The 24,847-nt window shown below is 45.2% G+C and overlaps 1 long non-coding RNA gene across 1 annotated transcript; it reads right to left on the bottom strand.

Moving 5' to 3' along the window:
* Positions 1-2: 2 nt before the first annotated feature.
* LOC138760103 (uncharacterized) lies at positions 3-22,823 on the bottom strand. The gene is made up of 4 exons (XR_011355408.1): positions 22,755-22,823; positions 18,299-18,433; positions 751-817; positions 3-627 (listed from the first exon to the last, which is right to left on the bottom strand). It is a non-coding gene; the product is annotated as an uncharacterized lncRNA (long non-coding RNA).
* Positions 22,824-24,847: the final 2,024 nt, after the last annotated feature.

Here is a 24,847-nt window from a genome sequence, read left to right as displayed (position 1 = left end):
AAACTGACAAGAAATACAAAAGCTAAAATATAAACACCAGAGGACATCTGCATAAAGTGAGGGGAGGAAAGTTTGGGGGAGACATCAGGGGTAAGTTTTTTACACAGAGAGTGGTGGGTGTCTGGAATGCCTTGCCAGGGGTGGTGGTGGAGGCTGGTACAATAGGGACACTAAAGTCTCTGAGACAGGCACATGGATGCATGATAAATAGAGGGTTTAGGGTGTGAGGTAGGGAAGGTTCAGTTTGTTGAGTGGATTTTTATAGGTTGGCACAACATTGTGGGCTGAAGGGCCTGTACTCTGCTGTAATATTTTCTGTTCTAGATTTTGGCAAAAAGAGTACATACAAGGAAGAGAAAACAATACTCCAGCAACTATTATATTTTAAAAAAATAGTAAATTTGCAGATGTGAACTTCGTAGATTATAGAGAAAGTCTAATAAGGACATCCATAACATGCCATTTCAATAAAGGTTACTGGTCATCCATGGTCCCCCAGAATGGCAGAAAAAGCATCAATGGATGTACGGCTTTCTCCTGTTCTGATGTAATTGTCTTAAACCGGATCTTGGCCATTCATAGCTTAAGTCAGAACTTGAGAACTCAGGATACTAGGAATTGCAGACTCTGAAATGTGGAACAAAATAGAAGCTGCTGAAGTATCCAGGAGAATTTAGGGGTGGGGTGGGGGTGGGGAATTATCAACATTCCAAGTCAAACATCAACAATTCCTTGCCTTCCCCCACTCACCTCATTGTCTCCAGCAGATTTTTTTTTAAACTTCAGAACTCTCTGTTTTCAAAAGATAAATTGGTTTCTGAAATTCAAGAATAATTAGAGCATGAGACATTCAAACTTTTAGCTAAAAGCTGTAACACTAAGGCAAGGAAATAACTTTAACAGAGAGCAATTCTGATTTAGAGTTGCTCTGCCTTGGGGGATGCTGAAAACAGAATCAATCAAGGTTTTCCAAGGAGAACGGGGAGAGAATCTATGTATGGTCTTTCGGAAAAGGTGAGTTTATGATCCTGGTACTCAAAGGGAAAAGGAACAATGATGATTAAGGCCTAGTCTCAACTGCAGTGATGAACAAGTTTGTGCCTTGGGGACTGGATGCATAAATCACCACAAATTATGTTGATTTTCAATGAGGACAATATGAAAGGCAACTTCTCTATTCTCCAAGTGCTATCTAAAAGGAGCCAGCATGAACTCAATTTAGGGCATGGGTGATGTGCAATATTAAACACTCCAAAAGCTGAGAGAGGAACAATAGGCTTTAATACACATTAGATTTTGGCTGGCCCAACTCCATGTGCTCGAATGAATGGAAGGGCGCAGGGAGGTTGATATTTATTGCAAGATCACAGGGGGAGGGGTTACAGGGAATTGAGTCACCACAATAGGCTCAGGATGAAAGGTGAAATGTTTGTGGTATGATTGTGGTAAAAACATGGAAATGCTGGAGGAACTCAGCTAGTCTCTCAGCGTTCATAGGAGGTAAAGATATATTGCTGACATTTCGAGCCTGAGCCCTTCCTCAACGTATGAGTAAAAAATAGCAGACGTCTGCTTTCAAAGGCTAAGGGAAAGGGAAGAATGGGAGGGGAAGAAGTATGGTCCAACAGACAAAAAGTGTTAATTGGATATAATAAGAAAACAGGAGAGAGGAGAGGTGAGAACTGTTTGGTGTGAGGGGGGTGTTTTTGGCTTTGTGACAGATAAAAAGGGAAGGGAGAGAGACAAACAGAGCTGGGGTAAAGGAGAGATAAGGGGAAAGATGGGAGCGGGGTTAATTGAAACTGGAGGTCAATAGACATGTTTCCTTTCATAGATACAAATCAACCCCTTACTCCCCCAATCAATTCTCACCTATGGCTCAGGCCCAAAATGTTGGAAATATATCCAGTATTTCTGTGACATGTTTAAGGGGAAAATTAGGGGGAAGTTCTTCATGCAGAAAGTGATGAGAATGTGGAATGAGCTGCCAGCTGCAATCGTGAACGCAGGCTCCATTTTAACACATTGTAGCCGCGTGCCACTTGAAAGAAGACACACACATGTAGCGCCATTTTGGGGTCACTGGCCGTTAAGCCGCCCTTGCCGTTCACCTGCCAGTTTGCTCGTTGGGGTCAGTGCCACTGCACGAGCTGCTGGCCTTTGGTTGTGTTCGTCACCCGAAGCGCCGGCTCGATCGCTGCAGCAGTGGCCGCCACATGCCCCCCCACCCCGCCAGAACCAGTGGTATTGTCTTTGGTACCCGGAGGCAAAGTCTCTGCAGCCATTGGTGACCTGCCTCTTCAGCGTGATGCTGGTGTCTCAACTGGGCGCACCAGGTCCAGGTATGCCACTTCAGCCTGTCCGTGGTGAAGACCTCCATCTTGCCTCTGACCTCCAGCTCGAACGTAGCCCCATTGTTGTGGATGACTTGAAAGGGACCCTCGCATGGCCTCTGAAGCGGTGGACGATATGGACCCCTGCGAATGAAAACATACTCACAGTCCTGCAGGTCTTTGGGTAGTTGGTCCTGGAAGGAGGAATCAAGGCCAGGTTGCTGATCTTTCCCTTAGCCTGTTGAGGAACCCTGCTGAGTCATCCTGATGTCTACTTGGGGATGGTACGGATTCTCCTGGGACCACCAGTGGAGCTCTGTAGACAAGCTCAGCTGAAGAGGTGATGAAGTCCTCCTTGAGTGCTGTGCAGATGCCCAACAGCACCCATGGTAGCTCATTTACCCATTTTAGGTCCTTGGAGTCTGGTCATGAGTGTGGTTTTGAGATGCCTGTGGAAGCGCTTCACCAACTCATTGGAATGTGGGTGGTAAGTTGTTGTGCGATGCAGCTGGGCACCCCACAGGCCAGCAAGGTTGAACCACAGACTGGAGATGAACTGGGCCCCTCTGTCAGATGTGATGTGGGATGGTAACCCGAACCGTTCGACCCAGGACGAAGTGAGGGCCCTGGCGCATGAGGTTGTGAATGTGTTTGCCAACGGGATTGCTTCTAGCATTCTGATGAAGCAGTTGACCATTGTGAACAGATAGCGGAAATCCTGGGATACTATGTCCACGTGGATGTGGTTGAACTTTCGTTCTGTGGGCTCGAATTGCTGAGGTGGGGTCTTGGTGTGCTTCTGTACCTTGGTTGTTTGGCACTGCGTGCACGCCTTCACCCACCCACTGACCTGGTTCCACAATCCATGCCACATGTATTTGCTGGCCACCAGCTAGACCGTGGTCCTGATGGATGAGTGAACCAGTCTGTGGATGGAGTCGAACACCTATCACCTCCAAGCCGCTGGGACCATGGGTCTGACCTGACAGGTGGCCACATCGCAAAGGATGATAGTGTTACCTGTGTCGACTGGTATGTCCTGGAGCTGCAGTCCCAATATGGCACCTCCTTGTCTTTATGCTGCACCTCCACCAATGCAACGAAGTCCACTCCCCTCGATAATGCGTGGATACTTTGCCTGGACTGGGCGTCGGCCACCATGTTGTCCTTGCCAGAGACGTGCCTTACATCTGTGGTGTACTCCAAGATGTAAGACAGGTGTTGTTGCTGGCGGGCCATCCAGGGTCCAAAATCTTAGCCAAGACAAAAGTCAGGGGCTTGTTGTCTTTGAAAGCCGTCTAGGAAGTACCTGAAGTGGCAGATGGCTAAGTACAGCTCTAGTAGCTCTCTGTCGAAAGTGCAATACTTCAGTTCTGGAGGCTGCAGATGTTTGCTGAAGAAAGCCAGTGGCCACCACCTACCTTTGATCTGCTGCTCCGAACTCTGCCAATCACCATTCCTGAGGCATCCATCATTATGGATGTTGGAGTGTCTGACCTGGGATGTGCCAGGAGAGCAGCTTCCGCCAGGGCTTCCGCCAGGGCTTCCTTGGCCTTCAGTAAGGCTTTCACTGACTCCTCAACCCAGGTGATGTCCTTCACCTTGCCTGCCATTTGGACAAACAAGGGCCACATGATCTGGACAGCTGAGGGGATGAACCTGTGATAGAAACTGATCATCCCCACAAGCCCCTGTAATCCCTTGGTTGTGTTGGGCCTGGGGAACTTCCAGATGGCCTCCACTTTACTAGATAGCAGTGTGCTTCCTTCCCTGGTTATCCTGTGGCCCAGGAAGTTGATGGGCTCCAATCCAAACTGGCAATTGGCTGGGTTGATCGTCAGGCCAAACTCACTCAATCTGGTGTAGAGGTTGTGGAGGTGCACCATGTGCTCCTGTTGGTTCCTGCTCACCACCAGGATGTCGTCCAGGTACATGAAAGTGCCGCCCAGGACTTGGCCCACTGTGTACATGAGTCGGTGGAAGATCTGTGCGGCTTTCTTTAACCCAAATGGCTTTTGGAGGAATTCGAAAAGGTCGAATGAGGTAATGATGGTAGTCTTGGGAATATCATCAGGGTGTACCGGAATCTAATGATATCCCTGCACGAGGAGCACCTTAGAGAAAATCCTTGCCTAGTGCAGGTTAGCCACAAGTCCTGGATATGCAGCATGGGGTACCAATCTGGTATTGTGTCCTCATTGAGCCTGCGGTAGTCACCTAATGTTCTCCAGCTTTGGGAACCATGTGCAGGGGAGAAACCCATGAGCTGTCCAACCGCCGTATGATGCAGAGCTCCTTCACCAGCTGGAGCTTTTCTGGAGGAAGGCATGTTGCCCTTACGTGGAGCAGCAGGCCCTGGGTCAGGATGTGGTGCTGTACTCCATGTCGGGGCATCACCATGGTGAACTGGGGAGTGAGCACTGCAGGGAACTCAGCCAGGACCCTGGCGTACTCGTCCGATCTCTGTACGGAGTCCAGTTGGAGTGCTGGGAGCTTGGCGTCTTCGAGGGGGAAGGTTTGAAAAGTCTTGGCATGGAACAATCACCTTTCCTTGAGGTCCATTAGCAGGCTGTAGGTGAGCAGGAAATCTGCCCCAAGGAGCAGCTGTTCCACTGTGGCCAGCGTGAACACCCACAAGAAGAGGTTGCCTTCCAACTCCAATTGAGCCTTGCGGGTACCGTAGATCTGAATTGTGTTGTTATTGGCAGCCGTCAGTATGGGGTCCAACTGCCTGTTCCTGGTGTCCTGTCCCAAAGGGGGCAGGATGCTGACCTGTGTTCCTGTGTCCACTAGAAAGCGTCATCTGGACTGTCAGTCCCAAACATACAGAAGGCTGCCTCGGTGGCCAGCCGTCATGGCCATTAGCGATGGGGGAGGTCAGGACCACACGTCCTACCGCGGGGGGAGGTCAGGACCACAGTATGTATCTGCATCATCGGAGATGTTGGGAGTTCCAATTGGCTGGCTGCCAGGGCCAAGATGAGTCCATGTCAAAGACGTATGGAGCTCCGATGGGAGGGTAGCCAGGGCTGAGGCATGGGTCCAAGTTGGAGGCATCGGGAGCTCTGATGGTCTGGCGGCCAGGTCCAACGCATCAGTTTGTATCCAACGAGTTGAGAACTCTGCCCTGTGAGGGGCCAGGGCCGAGGTGAATGATGAGGGTTGGCTTTTACATGAGATATAGGGAGAATTTGAGATTTTTAGCTCAAAAAGTATGGGGTCGACTTTTATATGGTATTGGGTTTTACATGAGCATATTTCCTACAAAGAGACATAGAATTACCAGATAGGTAAATTAAAAATATTAATATCAATTCCACAATTTGAGGGGTGAAGTGACCAAGCCTCAAATATTGTCACCTTTTGGATATAATAATGGACCCCTACTTTCTATGTCTTTTACATCAGTGATAAAGCAATGCCAATGGTAAATGACCTGTACAGACCCATTTAGAAAAGAGAGGCTTTTGTCAATGTTTGCCCTTGACTCAGTAGCAGCAGTTCCGTCCAAATTCCAAGAAAAGCAATCTCAGATTTCAAATTGACATCATCTATATAATTCAGTGTGCAAAGATGAACTCAAGGACCTTATACTCTTTCTCAGGAAGCTTTTTTATATGATTGTTACTTATCAACCAGTTTTCTGGAATCTCTGCATCACTTAACAACACTGATGACCTGGTGTGCAGAGATTTGGAGGAAGTGAAAGGGGAAAGAAGAACTAATAATTATCCATATTGTTGTACAATTAGATGACAATAAACCTGACTTGAGTATTAGGGTCATGTGACAAAGGGCATGTTCTCAACCGTCTTCATCAGGGTTGAAAGGCAAACAAAAACTGCAAATGATGGAAATCCAAAATAAATACAGAAAATGCTGGAAAGACACAGCAGGTTAATACGTATCTGTGGAAAAAGAAAGTTAATATATCAGGTTGAAGACCCTTCATAATGCTGTGCTAATGTAACAGGTATCAAATGGACAAATAAGGAACCTTCCTGCATTTTCACCTATATTTTCCCGCTCCTACATCATATGCATAATACATAGTGAGTTGTTTATGTTCTGCAAGGACTCAGATCATCCCCGGCCCTTACATTGACTAGTGAGTTGCTTGAGTTCATGGCCCACTTTCCCCCAGTTTATCAATAGACCCCGGTGTCATTGATAGTGTTTACCTACAGGAAAGATATCAATAAAATCAAAAGAGTGCAAAGAAAATTGACAAGGATGTTGCTGGGACTTGAGGAGCTGAGTTCTAGGGAAAGGCTGAAAAGGTTTATTTCCGGAGTATAGGGGAATGAGAGGAAATTTGATAAAGGAGTGTAGATAGGGTAAATGCAAGCAGGCTTCTTGCACTAAGGGTTGGGTGTGTGAGGACGTGGATCGAGGGTGAAAGATGAAATGTTTAAAGGAAACATTAGGGTGAATATCTTCAGTCAACATTAGGGTGAATATCTTCAGTCAGCGGATGGTGAGAGTATGAACCAGCTGCCAGCTGAAGTGGTGAATGCATATTTGATTTCAACATTTAAGAGAAATTTGAATTTAAATTTAAATTAGACGTACATCCCACAAGCCTGTGCTGCCAAAATACACCAATCCCGATATGTTTTGAAGGATGGGATGAAACAGGAGCAACTGGACGAAACCCACGCAGACACGGGATGAAAATAAAAACTTCTTATAGACAGCAGTTGATTCAAACCCATGCTGTTGCTGCAATAGTGTTTAGATAGATGGGAGGGATATGGAGGGCTAATGCAAGCCAATGGGACTGGGTGGAATAATAGTTGAGCATGGACTAGATAGACTGCTTAGCCTGTTTCTGCTCTGCATGTTTTCTGTGTGGATCACTGGCTCTGCCACAAGCTATCCTGACACCCAATGAGGCCTCTCCCTCTCCACCCTCCCTCTCACCCATACTCACCCGCTGTTAAAACTGCCACGTAAATTGAATGATTATGGGACTTAAATGTTCAAAAGAACCCAACCACAATTCAATCAATAAATGGATAAAAATATTTAAAACTGCAACATAAGAAGCAGGCACATGTGCTTAAAGGCAATTAAGTGCATTTAAATGAACTGAATTAAAGCAAATAAAAAGATAATTAACTTCTACTCAAGGTTCATTCTATATCTATGTCTTCACTGGATTTCAATGGGTTTGCTGGACTTGAACCAGAAAAATTTGGCAGGCAATCAATGGGCAGGTTTACAGCTTCAGAGCTGGGAAGAGAGATGCACTCTCTACCACCCACAGTGCACCTCTGTGGAGTCTGTCAGTGTAGTGTAGTTGATATTTAGCTGGAGCGGAGGGCTGGATTTGAGGGGAGGATCATCGTTTTCACTCATAACGAGCTTATGTATTTTCCTGTTGTCATGACCCATGGTATCATTAAAAATGTGTCAGCACGATTGGAAAACATGATCTGTGCTTTGTTTCTGACTGATCAATTAGTTCATTTGAATTCCCACTCTTTTCCTCAAAATCTTGTAGTTTTTCCTCTTATAACTGTCCTCAACTCCCCCCATCCAGTAATTAAATTAAACATTTGGCTCATCACATATTGTGGTAACCTAATTTCTAGTAATGGAGTTGTTGCATCTTGCGTACCATGGTGGGACATCAAGCACTAGAGGTTTTCAACATATTTATTTTTGCTGACAGTGCAAGTTCGACAAGGTTATCAAGACCGATGCTGACTCGAAAGGCCAACATGGACTGTTTCCGCTCCGTAAATGGTTATATGGTTATGGTTATATATGTGAGAAAGAATTCTCATGCTCACACTCATAACATAAAAATAAGATGGATACTCACAAATAAAGCAGAAGCTGAGGAACCACTGGTCTGTAAGTGAACATATTCGGTGCCCAAGGGACATCTTCGTGAACCACCCTTCCCAAAGCCCGCATAGTGATGTGGTAAGCAAAACTCCGAAGGTGGCCTAAATGAAGTTTGATGCAGCTGCAGTGTGACGTCCTGACTTTAGTATTCATACACCCTACTTATATTTTGCCACTTTCAAGGAACAACGACTTGCACCCCCAGAAGGCTCTTGTGCATTAATGCTCCTAAGCAGCCTGCCACTTACTGCATATATTCCCCTTATATTTGAAGTGCAACACCCTACACTTGTCCCATTAAACTTAATCTGTCGTATCTCAGCCCAGATCGCCAAGTGATCCATACCCTACTGTATCTTTCGACAAACCTTTTCACGGTCCACAATTCCACCAATTTTTCTCTCATCTCCAAACTTATTAATCAGCCCAGCCACATTGTCATCCGAAACATTCATAAACGCAGGTCCCAGCTTCAATCGGAATTTTGACCAAGCGTTTGAAACCACCCAGACAAGCACGCACATGATTCCTCACATCTTCCAGTTTAGGCTCAGTAATAAATCATAAGATAGAAAAAAGGAAGTAAGAACACAGAAATGGTGGAGGAACTCAGCAGGGCTCACAGCATCCATGGGAGGTAATGAAAAACACCAATATTTTGGGCCTAATACTGGGTGGGTGCCTGTCTACATTTTGTCATACCTTGCTGAAACTCAAGTCCGAAATGCTGGTTATGTACCTTTGTCATTGCTATACATAAATACACTGTTTGACCTGCTGAGTTTCTCCAGCGTTGTGTTCTTACTTTAATCACGGTGCCTGCAGACTTTTATGGTTTACATCAGCCATGATTTGAATGGCAGAGCAGACATGATGGGCTGAATGGCTTAACACTGCCCCTATGTCTTAGAGGACAACGCCACCTAATTTTCCACCTGGGCAGTGTACTGCTGAATGGTATGAACATAGAATGTTCTAATTTCAGATTATAAGTTTTCTGTACACCTTCTGGTCTTTTTCTCCTTTTTTGTCCCCTTTCCAAACCACCCCTACACAGTTATTCTCAACCCGATTCTTTGATTGCATCCCCATCACTCTATTGGACACTTTTACACTCTCTTCTGTTTCTGCCCCCACCCACTTTTATTTCCATCTTCTCTCTGTCTCTCTGTCTCTGTCTGTCTGTCTGTCTGTCTGTCTCTCTCTCTCTCTCTCTCTCTCTCTCTCTCTCTCTCTCTCTCTCTCTCTCTCTATAAATATACATATATATATATATATATATATATATATATATATACATGATGGAGCACTATATCAGGGGAACCAAATGCAGTGAATGAGATGAGAGGAGGGTCAATTGCCATTGGCACTTTTTTCTTCGTGTGTGATGGATCATTCTCACCTTCTCTGCACACCTTGCGGAAGAGCTCTGGCCCGAAATATTGTTAATATATGTTTACTGCCTATTGGTGCTACGAGTCCAGCTGAATTCCTCCAGCATTTCTGTGTTTTGGCACCTTCTCTGCTTACCTGATTCCAGTACTAGCAACCTGAACTTTTCCTCTTCCTCCACTGTACCCATTGGTTTCTCTTGCCTCTCTCTCCCTTTCACAGGCATCTACCCCACCTCTGGCTCCATACGTCACATTCCACCCCTGCCCAGTTGGCCAATCGCGTGCGGGGTCCCTGCCTCACCCCTCTCACCTTGTCCTCCTTAAACTGCTTCTGTACAAACTATCTTCAGTCCTGATGAAGATTTTTGGCTCAAAACCTCGACTGTTCTCTTTCTCCCACTTGTGCTGCTCGACCTCCTGAGTTCCTCTGGCAGTTTGTGTTTGGCTTCAGATTTAGCATCTGCAGTCGCCTCTGTGTTCCATCGATGGCAAATGACATTGGCATTCCATTCTCAGTGATGCATGAGCAGGAATCTATTGGCCAGGTGGTCAAGGTGTCATCTCCCATCTTTCATCCCTGTGTTGTGTAAGGGATTATGTAGCTGGGTGCTCAGGATATGTGTGCTTGGAATGCAAAATACTGAAAGTAAAGCAAGGCTCCCTCTTCTTGAGGTCCCATGTAAAGAAGCAAACTTTAAGAACATGAACATTAACCTAAATGACATCAATAATGGATCATAATCAGGTATGAAAAGTAATGGTGGAGTGGGAAGACATCAAGAATACAATAAAATTTTCTGTATGATACAGGGAATAGAGGGATTTGTACGATATACAAGCAGCAGTTTTAGTTAAATTTGGGCATTATGTTCAGTGGAGACATTCTGAGTTGATGGGTCTGTTTTTGTGCTGTCTTCTTTGCAGAATGTAAACATGAAATTGTTAGTAATTCAATTTTGTTACAGCATTGTTCAGAAAAACCACTGTAATCTGGAATTCAAGCAACTTACAGCCTCAAGCAACCAGCAAAAAACTTACGGAAAAGTAATAGATAAATTTAAGATTGGTTCGCCTCGCCATTTGTTCACCAATCACACAGCACAGAGTCTCAAGCAACTGTAAAATTAATTTATCCAATATCTACCAATCCCTGTAGCTGCTGGATATGAGGGGTTTTTACTGTGCTTCTTGGAACTGTGTTAACCCATATGCTTTCTTCCATTTTAAGAGGAAACAGATGTGATGTCCTGAAGGTGACTTTAGTCGACAGATGCAGTGATTGGATGATGTCACAAAAGTGAAATGGCTTCTCACTGAGAAAGCATGAGGTGAATTCATTGCTGAAGTGTAGATCTATTTACACACTTGAAGGTGTTATTGTGATAAGTAGCTTCACAAGATGAGTTCCACTAGTTCAAGGAGGCAGTTCAGCACCATCTTCTCAAGGGCAATTAATGAAGGGTGATAAGTGGTGAACTTACCAGTGACCCTCCCCCCCGCCAAAAGATTTTTTTTTAATAAATACATTATGATCTGTATCAAGGCATCTTGGCATTAACTGTTGACGCACTAGAAACTGCAGATGCAGGAATCGGAAGCAAAAGAACAGTCTTGATGCAAGATCCGAATCGTTGATCATGCTATTTCTCCTACTGATGCTGCTGACCATAAGGCCATAAGGTATAGCAGCGGAAGTAGGCCATTCAGCCTGCCGAGTCTGCTCCACCATTCCATCATGAGTTGATCCATTCCCCCACTCAACCCCACTCCCCTGCTTTCTCCCATAACCTTTGATACCCTGATTGAGAGGCTCTATCAATAACCATGAAGTCGAGAGCAGGGGAATGATAGGCTTTAATAAACACAAGACTTTGGCTGGCCCGGATCCAGGTACAGGAATGCCGGAAGGGGGGAGGGAGGTCGACCTTTATGGCCAGGTCATAAGGGGAGGAGATATAGGAGATGAGTCACTAGTGGGCGGCCAGCCTTATACATACAACAGCACACAGGTAGGGAATAATGTACAGGGAGAAAACATATCACTACATTGACTATTCAGATAGCTATAAATTTCTGCCTTAAATACAAGCAATGACCTGGCTGCCACAATTGCCTGTAGCGTCAAATTCCAAAGGTTCACCACTCACCCCAAAAAATTATATTTTTCAGAGGTTGGCATTAATTATTTTGTCTCTCCTTTCTTTCTTTTTTTCTTATAATTTAATACCTTCTCCTTAGATCTTCCTTGAGCCATCAAGGACATCTACAAGAGGCGGTGTTTTAAAAAAGCAGCCTCTGGCCTCAAAGACCCCCACCACCTAGGCCATGCCCTCTTCACTCTCCTACCATCGAGACAAAAGTACAGCAGCCTAAGGACGAGCTCTCAGCAGCACAAGGGCAGCTTCTTCTCTGCTGTCATCAGTGAATCAATGACCAAAATCCCTGCCTTACTTTTCAGGCACTATTTTTTAAATTTATTGTTGAAAGGTGGTTTATATGAATGTTTGCACTGTGATGCTGTCGCTAAGCAACAAATTTCGAGACTTGTTCATGACAATAAATTCTGATTCTTTCTTGTTTAAATGTGTGAAACTAGAATGTTAAATGTCACACTGCCTATATCGTTGGGGAAATTCCTTCTAAAGCATTAATCTCGTGAAAATAAGAGGACTAAAACTGTAAACAAAAAGGAAATGTTGAGAAATTCCATGGCTCTAGGCTATACTCAAAATAATTTAACCTCAGAATAAATTAAAAATGTCACTTTGAAGTTAACATGTTTTTAAAATGTTCAGTGTCTAGCAATAGCCACCTTATTGATTGTCGTATTGAAGCGACAATCGTGGCTTCCCCTCCACCATCATCAACTCAGCCCTCAACTGCATTGCTTCCATTTCATCCTCATCTGCCCCAGGCCCCTCTGCCCCCAGATGTAACAAACATAGAACCCTCCCCCCCCCCCCCCCCCATCCTCACCTACCAGCCCACCAGCCTCTGCATCAAAGACATTATCCTCCAGAATTTCCGGGACTTACAACAGGATCCCACCACCAGACACATCTTTCCTTCCTTCCCTATCTACCTTCTGTAGGGACCACTCCCTCTGTGACTCCCTCGTGCACTCATCCCTCCCCACCAATCACCCTCTTGGCACCTCCCCCTGTGGCCACAGGAGGTCCAACACTTGCACCCACACCTCCTCCCTCACCTCAGCCAAGGGCCCCAAACAGGCCTTTCAAGTGAAGCTTCTGTATCCACAGGACTGATTTACTGCACCTGATGCTCCTTTTGTGGCCTTCTCTACTTCAGAGAGACTGGATGTAAATTGGGAGATCACTTTGCTGAGCACTGTCGCTTTGCTGCTACAGTAACAGAAACCTCCCAGTAGCCAACCATTTCAGTTCTGTGTCACACTGATGTCTGTCCCTGGCCTTATGCACAGGCCCACCAAGACCACCCCCAAAATGGAGGAACAACACCTTATTTTCTGTCTAGGGACTCTCCAGCCAGATGGCATTAACATCGACTTTTCCCGATTTCTGCTAACCTGCTTCCTCTTCTCCCTCCCCCCTTCCCTTCCCCTTTCCAGTTCTCCTCCCTCCCTTCCCCCTCCCTTCATCTAACCATTCCTCCTTCCTTTGATCTTGGCTGTCCCCTCCCTCCCTTCTTCACCTTTTCACCACCCCTTTCCTCCCCTACTCTCTTGTTCAGACACCTACTGATATTTTCCCATACCTTAATGAAGGGCTCAAGCCCGAAACGTTGGTTATGTACTTTTATCCGTAAGTATTTTTACCACATTATTGTATTTAACATGCATTTAACTTTTTATCTTAAATCTGGGTCATCATATCTAACTCCATTTCTCCTCCCACAAGGAATTTTAGAATGTCCTGCAAGGGAAGTTAGTCAAGTAGACTTGGTATTCAGGACAAGGTCGTATATTGGATTAGACATTAGCCTGAGAGTGACACTAAATTATTGCTTATCCAACTGGAGATCTATGATTAGTGATGTGCCTCAATGAACTGGATGATATTGTGGTAAACTGGATTTGCCAATTTGCAGGTGACACTAAGATTGGAGCTGTTGTGGACAGTGAGGAAGGTTTCCAAAGATTAAAGCGGGATCTAGACCAGCTGGAAAAATGCTGACAAGTATGTACCTTGGCAGGTCAAACAGTGAATGGTAGGACACTGCAGTGTTCAATAGAACAGAGATCTTGGAATACAGAAAGATAATTCCTTGATGTCATGTCACAGGTTGATAAAGTGACCTTCTAGGTCATAAAGTGACCTTCTAGCACATGGGTCTTCATACATTATTGTATTGAATACAGGAGTTGGATGTTATGTTGAAGTTTTATAAGGCCAACTTTGGAGAATTGTGTGCAATTTTGGTCACCTGGAGAGATATCAATGAGATTGAAAGAATGAAGAGAAAATGAACAAGGATGTTGCCAAGACTTGAAGAGATGAGTTACAAGGAAAGGTTGACTAGATTGGGACTTTCTTCTCTGGAGCATCAAAGAATAAAGGGAGATTTGACAGAGGTGCACAAAATGTTGAGGGGTATAGAAAGGGTAAATGCAAGCAAGCTTTTTTCCATTGACGTCAGGTGAGACAAGAACTAGAGGGCATAATTTAAGGGTAAAATATGGCATTTTTAAGAGGAACCTTTGGGGGAACTTCTTAACTCAAAGGGTGGTGAGAATATGGAATAAGCTGCTCACAGAAGCAGTGGATGCAGATTCAATTTCAACATTAAAAAGAAATATGGATAGGTGCATAGATGGGAAGGGTATGGAGGTCTATGGTCCAGGTGCAGATCGCTAGGACGAGGCAGAATAATCATTTCAACACAGACTAGATGGGTCGAAAAGCATGGTTTCTGTGCTAAAGTGTTCTATAGGCAAGACCTTCCATTAAGAGTGGTGAAGAGTTGCACCATCCAATGAATACAATGATGTGAGGCACTATCTTCAAGATGGTAGCCAACACCATACAAATCCTCATCATCCTGGTCATAACCTATTCTCGCTGCTATCTTTGGACAGAAGGTACAGAAGCTGAAAAACCAGCACCTCTAGTTTCAGGAACTGTTTATTTCCACAGCTATCTGACACTTGAACCTACCTTGTGTTGTGTATGGAGGAAACGTGGCATCCCTGCTTGCCTGGAATATCTGTATTGCGGGTGATCACATGTCCTTCCTGACTGAAACTTATGCAGAAGTCACATCAATCAAGGTTGAACTCCAGCCACCCATTAGTGCACACCTTGCCAATGGCTAATTTAAATCACCTAGGGTCACTATTGGCTGGAAGCACAGATTAGCACTGTATATAACGCCAACACACACCCTCATGGTCCATGCCCTGGACATTGCTGGAAGTGGCGTGCGTAAAGTGAGGTTAAGGAAAACGGTATAGGTTCCATTATTGTAATGTTATACTACATTTAGAATGTAACATACATGAAATTCTTTTGTCTACCTACTGCACCTGGTGTTTCTGGGCAGTCTCACCTCCAAGAATGACTAGTCCTGTGCCTTCTTCGCTTCTGAGATCTGACAATCCCAGGCATATTCAGGCTATTAGATGTTGTTTCAGGCTATTAGGTGTGCACTACTCTGAAGCTGAGCCATAGTATTGCAATAGATCAATACTTGAAGAAGCTGCACCCCCATTGTTAAGGAAACTGGGTGTGTGCAAGAATCCCTGTTTGTAGTGTGTTTACTCAAGTGTGTGAGCATGTCAAGATCACTATTGTTAGAGTCCAACCTAAGTCCAAAATGAATGTCTATATCGTTGCTTAGGTGAAATTGTAATCAATTACTGTTTAACGTTCTCCTATGTTTATCTCCCGTATGTTAATTAAAGTTAAGTATGTTTTAAATACTTGTGTCCAGACTAGTCTCTCTGTGAACCCACTGAATCGGATAGTCTTCCCAACATCATACCTTGTTACGTTAATCAATGATTAAGACTGTTCCAACACCACCAAAAACTTGTCTGCACATTTTTGCACTAAGTTAACTGTTTTTTGTGTTTATTGTGTCATCTCAATTCAATTAAGTAGAATATTGTAGTGTTTTTGTAATTGTTTTTTTAAGGAAGTATTGGTTCAACTGCATCAAGTAAGAAATCATTTTTATACATTCGACATGCAAAAATATTGTATTCAGGAATGAATGAATGAATAAATGAATGAATGAATGAGACTTTATTGTCATACTGATATGTACAATGAACAGATGCAATGAAAATCTTTCTTGCTGCAGTCTCCCAGGAATGTAAATAAGCCATTCTCAACCTATTTTTTAGGCGATGGCCCCTCTGGAACTCTGCTCAAAGTTTATGGGCCCCCAACCCTGTGAAGCAGTTAAGTTCCATACATTTCTCCTATCAACCACACAAAAAAAATGTTAAAATGTCCATGTTATGTGAGGTGAAAAGAAAACAAAATTTTCACTAAAATGTGCTGGGAATCACTGATGTAAAACACACTAACAATAATTTAAGTATAATTAGCACAGAAGAAACCACAAAGAGAAATAAATCATAAGTAGAAAAGGAAAAGAAAAGAAATACTAAATATTCACAGCTGGCTGGTCATGCAAAAACATGTTGTGTCAATTGTGCGCATCAGGGTCTTTTTTTTTGTGGTTTGAATGCAAGAACTGCATGTTTAGGTAAATTAATAAATTATGTCACAAGGGAATAATTTTCAAAATTTTGCAATAATTTGAAGATGCCTCTTGGACCCACTTTTCCTTTGATCCCCAATGCTCTGGTTAGACGAGTATTGCATGTTGTTCTGGTTGCCTCACGAGAGGAAGAATGTGGAAGCTTTACAGAGGATGCCAAGGAGATTTACCAGGAGGTTACCTGGATGCCTGGATGAGAGAGCAGTAAAAACACAGAAACGCTGGAGGAACTCAGCAGGATTCACAGCATCCATATGAGGTAAAAATATATTATTGACATTTCAGGCCTGAGCCCTTCTTCAAGCGATGGGAAGAAGCAGGCAGTACCTCAATAAATAAATAATCAGAATCAGAATTTATTGTCATGAACACGTCACCAAATACATTGATTTGTGGCAGCTTCACAGTGCAAACATTTATATAAACCAACTTACAAAATAAATAAAAATAGTGCAAGAAAAGGAAAGGTCAAAGTAAGGCAGTGTCTGTGATTCATTATTCATTCAGCAATCTGATGGCAGAGGGAAAGAAAGTGTCCTTGTGCTGCTGAGTGCTCGTCTTCAGGCTCCTGTCCCTCCTTCCTGATGTTAGCAGACTGAAGAGGACATGGTTTGGGTGGTGAGAGTCCTTGAGAATAGACTCAGCTTTCTTTAGACACCGCATCTTGTGGATGTCTTCAATGGAGTGAAGTTTGGTGCCCCCGATGTCACAGGGCGAGTTAACAACCCTCTGGAGTTTATTCTTGTCCTGATTATTGGCACCTCCAGACCAAACAGTGACACAACCAGCCAGAATACTCTCCATGGTGGAATTAAAAATAGCAGGGGGGAGGAGTACAGACCAACAAATAAGGTGATAATTGGATATGGAAAAGAGGCCAGGAGAGAAGAACGGTGAAAATTGATGGGGAAAATGGGGAGGGGGGTGGTTCTATGAATGTCGAGCTGAGCTAAAGGAGACAGAGGGAAAAGGGGAGAGAGTGGGAGGGTGAGAGAGAGAGAGAGAGAGACTGGAGAAGTGGATGTTAATGTCCATTCGGTTGGAGGATGCGCAGATGGATAATAAAGTTTTGTTCCTCCATTTTGCACATGTCAGATGAAGAAAGGTTGACCAAGCTTGGGCTTTTCTCTTTACATAAGATTATGAGGATCACAGACGCGGTGGTCAGCCCGAACTGTTTTCTCATGATGACATTAGCAAATACCAGAGGATATCTGTTTAGGGGAGTTAAGGAAAGTTTAAGGGAGATGCCAGAGATATGGGGTTTTTGTACACAGAGTGTAGCAGGCACCTGGAATACATTGCTGGGGTTACTGACAGAGGCTGGCATGATAAGGTCATTTAAAAGACTCCAAGAGGTGCATGGATTTCAGATAAATACAGGGTTATGGGTGTGAGGTTGGGAAGGATTTAGTTGTGGTGGAGTAGGTTCATATAGGTTGGAGCAACATTGTTGGCCAAAGGGTTTGTACTGTTGTGTATTATTCTATGTTCTATCTATCTATGTGTTCTCCTATACATCAGAGAGACTGGAGGCAGACTGGGAGACTTCCTCTGTCTGATGCAACAGAATCGATTTTCCAGAGGCCACCCATTTCAATTCTCTGTCCCGTTCCCTTGCTGACATGTTTGCCCATGGTCTCATACACTGCCAGACTGAGACCACCCATAAATTGGAGCAACATCTTCCATCTGGGCGCCCTCCAACCAGATGGGATTAACATCTACTTCTCCAGTTTCCATAAACCACCCCTCTTCTTTTTTCCCCAGTTGCCTTTCCCTCAGCTGTGCCTCTCTCTCTCTCTCTCTATTTCTCTTTTCCCTCTGTCTCTTTTCACAGAACCATAATCAATTCTCACCTTTCCTCTTATCATATCTATTTAATACCTTTTATTGGTCTGGACTCCTCTCCTTACCAGTCTTCAGTCTTTATTCTGATGCCTTCCCATTCTTTGCTTATACCTTGAAGAAGGGCTCAGGGCTGAAACATTGGTAATATATCTTTACCTCCTATGGATGCTGTGAGACTGCTGAGTTCCTCCAGCATTTCTGTGTGCTTTAACTACAACACCGCATCTGCAGACTTTTGTGTTTCACTGCATTCTCTGTAACCCCAAGAACATGTCCTCGGGGTCTACTGCCCTGGCAATAGAAAATAATATATAATTAAGGTAGAATAATACAGTAAAGTTACTGGACCATTGATCCAGAGACACATTGAAATACCTCCAGGGAAGCTTTGAAATTTAGATTCATGTAATTAAATAAAGGTGAAATTAAAAGTATAGTCTCTGTAATGACAAGAAGGATCATCAATGCTCACTTGCTCACTTGTGCCTTTTAGAGAAGTGTGATAATACAGATTCTATCACCAATGTGTATATATACAGATGGTAGTGTAGGATGACTGTGATTGGCTGAGAGTGTAGCCACACCTACTGGCAGGTCTTAAAGGATTGCTCCTCACCAGACCAGGTCATTCTGGACTGGTTGACCTACTTGTGATATGCTCCAGTCGTTTAGTTAATAAAAGCCTTGGCTTGGATCAACAAGTCTTTGGTTCTTTCAACGTGCTATACAATTTTATTAACTAAAAAGATTTTAAAGGGATGGAGCGTATGCTATGGCTGGAGCACCTCGACATCGACCTACAGTCAGCTACAGCCTCGAATGACTTTAAGCACTGGGTGAGATGCTTCGAAATATACTTACAGCTCTCTGACCCTGCCGTGATAGAGGACAGCTGTCGACTACTAATATTGATGACTATGGTGTCCCCAAGAATCTACCAGAACATCCAAGAAAGGTGCTGAAAGGGCTCTATGTGCGTCCGGTGAATAGTGTCTATGCTCGGTACAAACTTGCAACAAGGAGGCAACAGCCTGGTGAGTCCTGTAGAGCTTATATTGAGGCACTAAGGGCAATGGGCAGAGACTGTGCCTGTACAGACAGAACTGCTGCGGAGATCACAGACGATCTCATTCGGGATGCCTATATGGCTGGGGTTCGATCGAATGAGGTGAGGTAGTGCCTACTAGAGCACGGGGGAGAACCTAGAGATCGCAGAGACAATGGAGGCTGATGTCTTAAGTATGGACGTGTACTCTCGGGGCTGGACCCCACACTCTGATGTGAGTAGGATGCCCTCCCTCTACCCTACTACCCCCAGCACACTGACGGCCTGTTGGCTGCGTTATGCTGCCCGATGCAACCCCAAAGTGTTATTTCTGCAGGAGGAACAAGCACAGCAGGTCCCTGTGCCCAGCAAGAAAAGCCAGGTGCTAGAAGAGCCTTAAAAACAGGCACTTTGCTATAGTCTGTTGTTCCAAAATGGCCACCGTCAAACACAGTGCCTCGTGTGAAGTCCATTCGCCACCCTCCCATTCAAACACTTCTTCCTCAGAGCTCTCGTCCAATAAGAGCGAGGGCTCCACCGCACGGCAGCGCGTGATGTCATGGGACAGATGTCGATCACGGAAGGTACAACCCACCCTCACCAGAATGACATCCAATCTCCCTTGCGAAGCAACGTCCGACCAGGCACCAGCCCCAACCTCAATGGCCACCGCCACTGCTGCTGCCGACCAGGGACCAACCGCCGCTGCGGACCAGGGACCCGCTGCCTCTGCCGACCAGGGATACGCCACACTCGCCGCCGCTACCGACTGGGGATTCGCAACCACCGAGGCAGCAGACCAAGTTCCCGCAGCTGCAACTGATGCTACTGACCCGGTACCCACCGACCCTGCCAAACAGGGACACGCTGCCGCGACCGACGTTACCGAGGTGGTATCCACCGACGCTGTCGACCGAGGACCCGATGCTACCGACCTGGTAACCACCACTGATGACTGCCCGACTGACTCCCCCACCGCCGACAGCAAGCAGTGACCCCCAACACTTACCATTGGCTGGTCGACCCCCAGCAGGCTGCAGGCAGCAACACCAACTCCTTGACGCTGTCTCTTCAGGCCCGACTGTTTGCGTGACATCATCACGCACATATTGCATGACGTCATCACGCAGGACTCCATTGTACCCATTACAAGTCTCTGCATCAATAACCCTTGACCAGGACTTTCCCCAACCCCTCACAAAAACAGTAGAACTGATTAAAATACATGGACACTATACCAATTGCTTATTTGACTCGGGGTCAACTGACAGTTTTATCCGCCCAGACCTGGCCCTCCATTGTGGACTGGCTATTCTCCCCACTGCCCAGAGGATTTCATTGGTGACCAGATTGCACTCGACTGGGGTAAAGGGGTACTGCGTGGCAACCCTGAAAGTCCAGGGCATCACGTTCACAGACTTCAAACTATTAGTCCTTCCCCAATTGTGCGCCCCTGCACTGCTGGGACTGGATTTTCAGTGCCAGTTTCAAACCGTTTCCCTGCACTTTGGGGGGGGCCTCATGCTCCCTTCTCTGTCTGTAACCACTCCTGCCAGCAACAGCCCGAGCCACACACCCCCGTGCCCCGGGGCCTCACCTATAGCCTCTCCACCCTCCGAGTTGCTCTGCCAGCACTATTCACAAACCTGGTTGGAAGCCTGTGGCCACCAAAAGCCTGCAATATAGTTATGAACACAGGAAATTTATCACAAGCAAGGTGCGCAGACTGCTGCACGAGGGTATTATCGAACCTAGCTCGAATCCCTGGAGGGCCCAGGTGGTGGTTGTTAAAAACGGGGAGAAGCCACGGATAGTAGTTGACTACAACCAGACAATCAACCGCTTCACGCTTCTGGATGCATATCCCCTTCCACGGATCACAGATGTGGTGAATCAGATCGCCCAATACTGCGTATTTTCCACCATTGACTTACGTTCGGCCTATCATCAGCTCCCGATCCGCCGAGAAGACCAACCTTTCACAGCCTTCTAAGCGAATGGGGGTTGTATCAATTCCTCAGGGTATCCTTTAGGGCCACAAATGGCGTCATGGTCTTCCAGCAGGAAATGAACCAGATGGTGGACCAGAACAGGCTAACTGCTACTTTCCTGTATCTGGACAATGTCACCATCTGTGGCCATGACACGAAGGATCATGATGCCAACCTTGAGAAATTTTTTCAGACTGCAACTCGGCTGCACTTGACCTACAATTTCGACAAGTATGTCTTTTGGACCACTCAGCTCGCTATTCTGGGTTGTGTGGTGGAGAACGGGGTGTTCATGCCGGACCCTGACTGCATGCGTCCCCTCATGGACTTGCCCCCACCCCCACCCCCCACATCCAGAAGGCACTCAGATGCTGCCTGGGCTTTTTCTCCTATTATGCCCAATGCCCAATGGGTCTCCTACTATGCCGACAAGGCACGGCCACTCATCAAGACCACCTCCTTCCCCCTGTCAACCGAAGCCAGAGTGGCCTTCGACCGCATCAAATCGGACATCGCTGCTGCAATGCTGCACGCCATCAACAAGTCCATTCTGTTCCAAGTTGAAAGCGATGCATCCAACTTTGCATTGACAGCCACTTTGAACCAGGTCGCCCGGCCAGTAGCCTTCTTCTCCAGAACCCTCCAGGGTCCTGAGAGCCGACACTCCTCTGTCGAGAAGGAGGTCCAGGCCATAGTCGAAGCAGTTCGTCGTGGGAGACACTACCTCACTGGCAGGCACTTTACACTACTGACCGACCAACGTGCGGTCTCCTTCATGTTTAGCAATACCCAACGAGGTAAGATCAAGAATGACAAAATCATCAGGTGGAGAATCAAGCTCTCCACCTTTAATTATGACATACTGTATTGGCCTGGTAAACTCAACGACCCGCCAGATGCGCTCTCCAGGGGGACTTGCGCCAACATACAACTGGACAGGCTGCAGAGACTCCATGAGGAGCTATGTCATCCAGGGGTCACTAGGTTTGTGCACTTTGTCAAGCCTCGCAACCTGTTCTACACGGACGAGGAGATTCGCTCCATGACCCAAGCCTGCCCGGTGTGCATTGAGTGCAAGCCCCACTTTTTCCGTCCAGAGAACACCCACATCATCAAAGCCACCCGCCCTCTTGAGCATTTCAGCATGGACCGGATCAGGCGCAGCAGTGCCTTTAACCCAACGTCCCCCAATTCTTTCTCTCCCAGGTCATGTGCTTGAACAGAGGGACCAGCACCACCCAACCAGCTCAGGCCAGACTGTCGACAACGCCGTTGGGGAATTGAGCGAAGCAGTGGCTACACCCTACAAGCCCGCCAGCGACCCCAATCCCGGCACCACGGCAGTCACGCCGGATGGTCAGGCCCCCTGACGGGTAGAGCCCCTAACCTCCACCGGGCCCTTTTTTTTACAGCCCTCCATCCACCCCGGGGTCAGTTCTCAAAGAAGGGGTGAATATGATAGAACAGATTGTAGTGTAGGATGACTGTGATTGGCTGAGAGTGTAGCCACATCTACTGGCAGATCTTAAAGGATTGCTCCTCGCCAGACCAGGTCATTCTGGACTGGTCGACCTACTTGTGATATGCTCCAGTCTTTTAGTTATTAAAAGCCTTGGTTTGGATCAACAAGTCTTTGGTTCTTGCGACACACTCTACAAGAAGGAATCTGCCACCCTTACCCAGCAGGCCCTGCTTATGACTCCACACTCAATACCAAAGGTAAAGGTTCCATTATTGGATCATAATGCTACATTTGTGATGTAACATGCATGAAATTCTTTAACTTTGTCTACCGTAAGGAAGACAGAGTAGCCACTTTTTTGAAACACCCCTCACAGAAATGAAGCCCCAGTAAGGAACGAACTTGTAACCCCTGGTTTACAAAACCAGGGCTCTTACCACTGACCTATACCATGGTGGAATGTTAACTACAGTGCAAGGTCAAGGAAGGATAACATCACTGGCACATCATAGCATATGATAGGCAACTATTCTGATGGTTTCCTTGGAATAAAAAGTAAAACACAAAAGTCTGTAGGCTCCGGGGTTGAAGTAAAACATAATACCGGAGAATTTTAGCTGGTCAAACAGTATACAGTGTATAGCAAAGATAAAGGTACATAATCAATGTTTAGGGCAATTGTAGAATCAGAGAATTGTTCTGACACAAAATGGGAGGCTGTTCAGCAATTTTTCAACATTGCCTTACAAAATATATTGGGCACAGCTCAGGACATCACAGGCAAAATCCTACCCACCGTCAAGAACATCTATGGGGAATGATGCCATCAGAGAGCAGCAGCAATTATCAAAGACCCAAACCACCCAGCACGTGCTTTGTTCTCACTGATACCATCAGCAAAGACAAGACTCACACCACCAGGTTCAGGAACAGCTGCTACCCCTTCATCATTAGATTTCTCAGTAGAAAAATAAATCAGGGAGTCATTTAAGGACTCTTACTTTTGCACTTTATTGATTTTTTTTCTCACTCATTAACCCCTTTTTCACCGACACCTTGTACCAGGAATTGATGGCCAATTTACTGGCTAAGGATCCAGTGGGAAAGCAAATCAATTAGCACGCTGGCATAAAATCACACAAAATCATGTTGATATTGATACCCTCTACCCCAACTCACAATCCCCAGTGTTAGCTGATGCTGGCATGCTGGTTAACCCAGTGTGAAAAGGACAAGCCATATGGGACATTTCCAGTTGAAGGTGGACTCTCCTATCCCTGGCTTTCAAGCATTTCTTTCCACCCACATATCACCTTAAGCTATCCGTACTAATCACAGAGCACCTATGGCATAGGTGGAATGTGAATTTAAAATATCGTTGTCTACCCCTGCTCTAAAAACTAACCTCCAGATTGAGTCAGTGGTGAAGAAGGCAATGTTCGCATTCATATCTAGAGGAATAGGATATAAGAGCAGGAATGTGATCTTGAGGCTTTACAAGTCACTGATGAGACACCAGCTTTGTAAATATTCATACCTACATAAAAACCCTGATATCTATTTTGTAAATTATAAGTAATCTTCTCTAGTGCTATAAAATTACATAACTCGGCATGCCACCTTTCCATTCCCAAATCTATATCAGATTTCCAAATAACAGCCATACGCTTTCTCGAAACTGCTAAAGCAATTCATACAAATTCAATTTGATAACTATTTAATTTTAGTTTAGGTCTAATAATCTTAATATTGCATAATGAAAACCACATTTGATTCTGCAGGAACTTAACACCAGCTTTGGCTCCTTATGTCGGAAAGGCATTGTAGAGGGTTCAGAGAAGATTCATAAGAATGATTCCTAGAATGAAGGGTTCAATATATGATTATGTTTGATGGCTACTGGATTGTACTCTTTGGAGTTCAGAAGAATTAGGAGGTTCTCATAGAAGCTTTATAATTTCACAGGCCTGCACAGAGTAGATGTGGCAAAGTTCTTTCCCATGGAAGGAAAGTCCAGGACAAGATGGCTCAAATTCAGGATTGAAGGGCACCCATTTAAAATAGAGATGTGGAAAAATTTCTTCAGAGAGTGATGAACTTCAAGAATTTGCTACCATGGGTGGCTGTGGATGTCAAGTCATTGAGTGTATTTTAAAAAAAATATTTTATTTAACAATTTTTAAACCACAACAGTAAATACATTTCTT

The sequence above is a fragment of the Narcine bancroftii genome, chromosome 4 (genome assembly GCF_036971445.1).
Source record: "Narcine bancroftii isolate sNarBan1 chromosome 4, sNarBan1.hap1, whole genome shotgun sequence".
NCBI classification, from domain to species: domain Eukaryota; kingdom Metazoa; phylum Chordata; class Chondrichthyes; order Torpediniformes; family Narcinidae; genus Narcine; species Narcine bancroftii.
The sequence above is the reverse complement of the archived record's forward strand: the minus strand, read 5'-3'. Positions and strand labels throughout refer to the sequence as shown.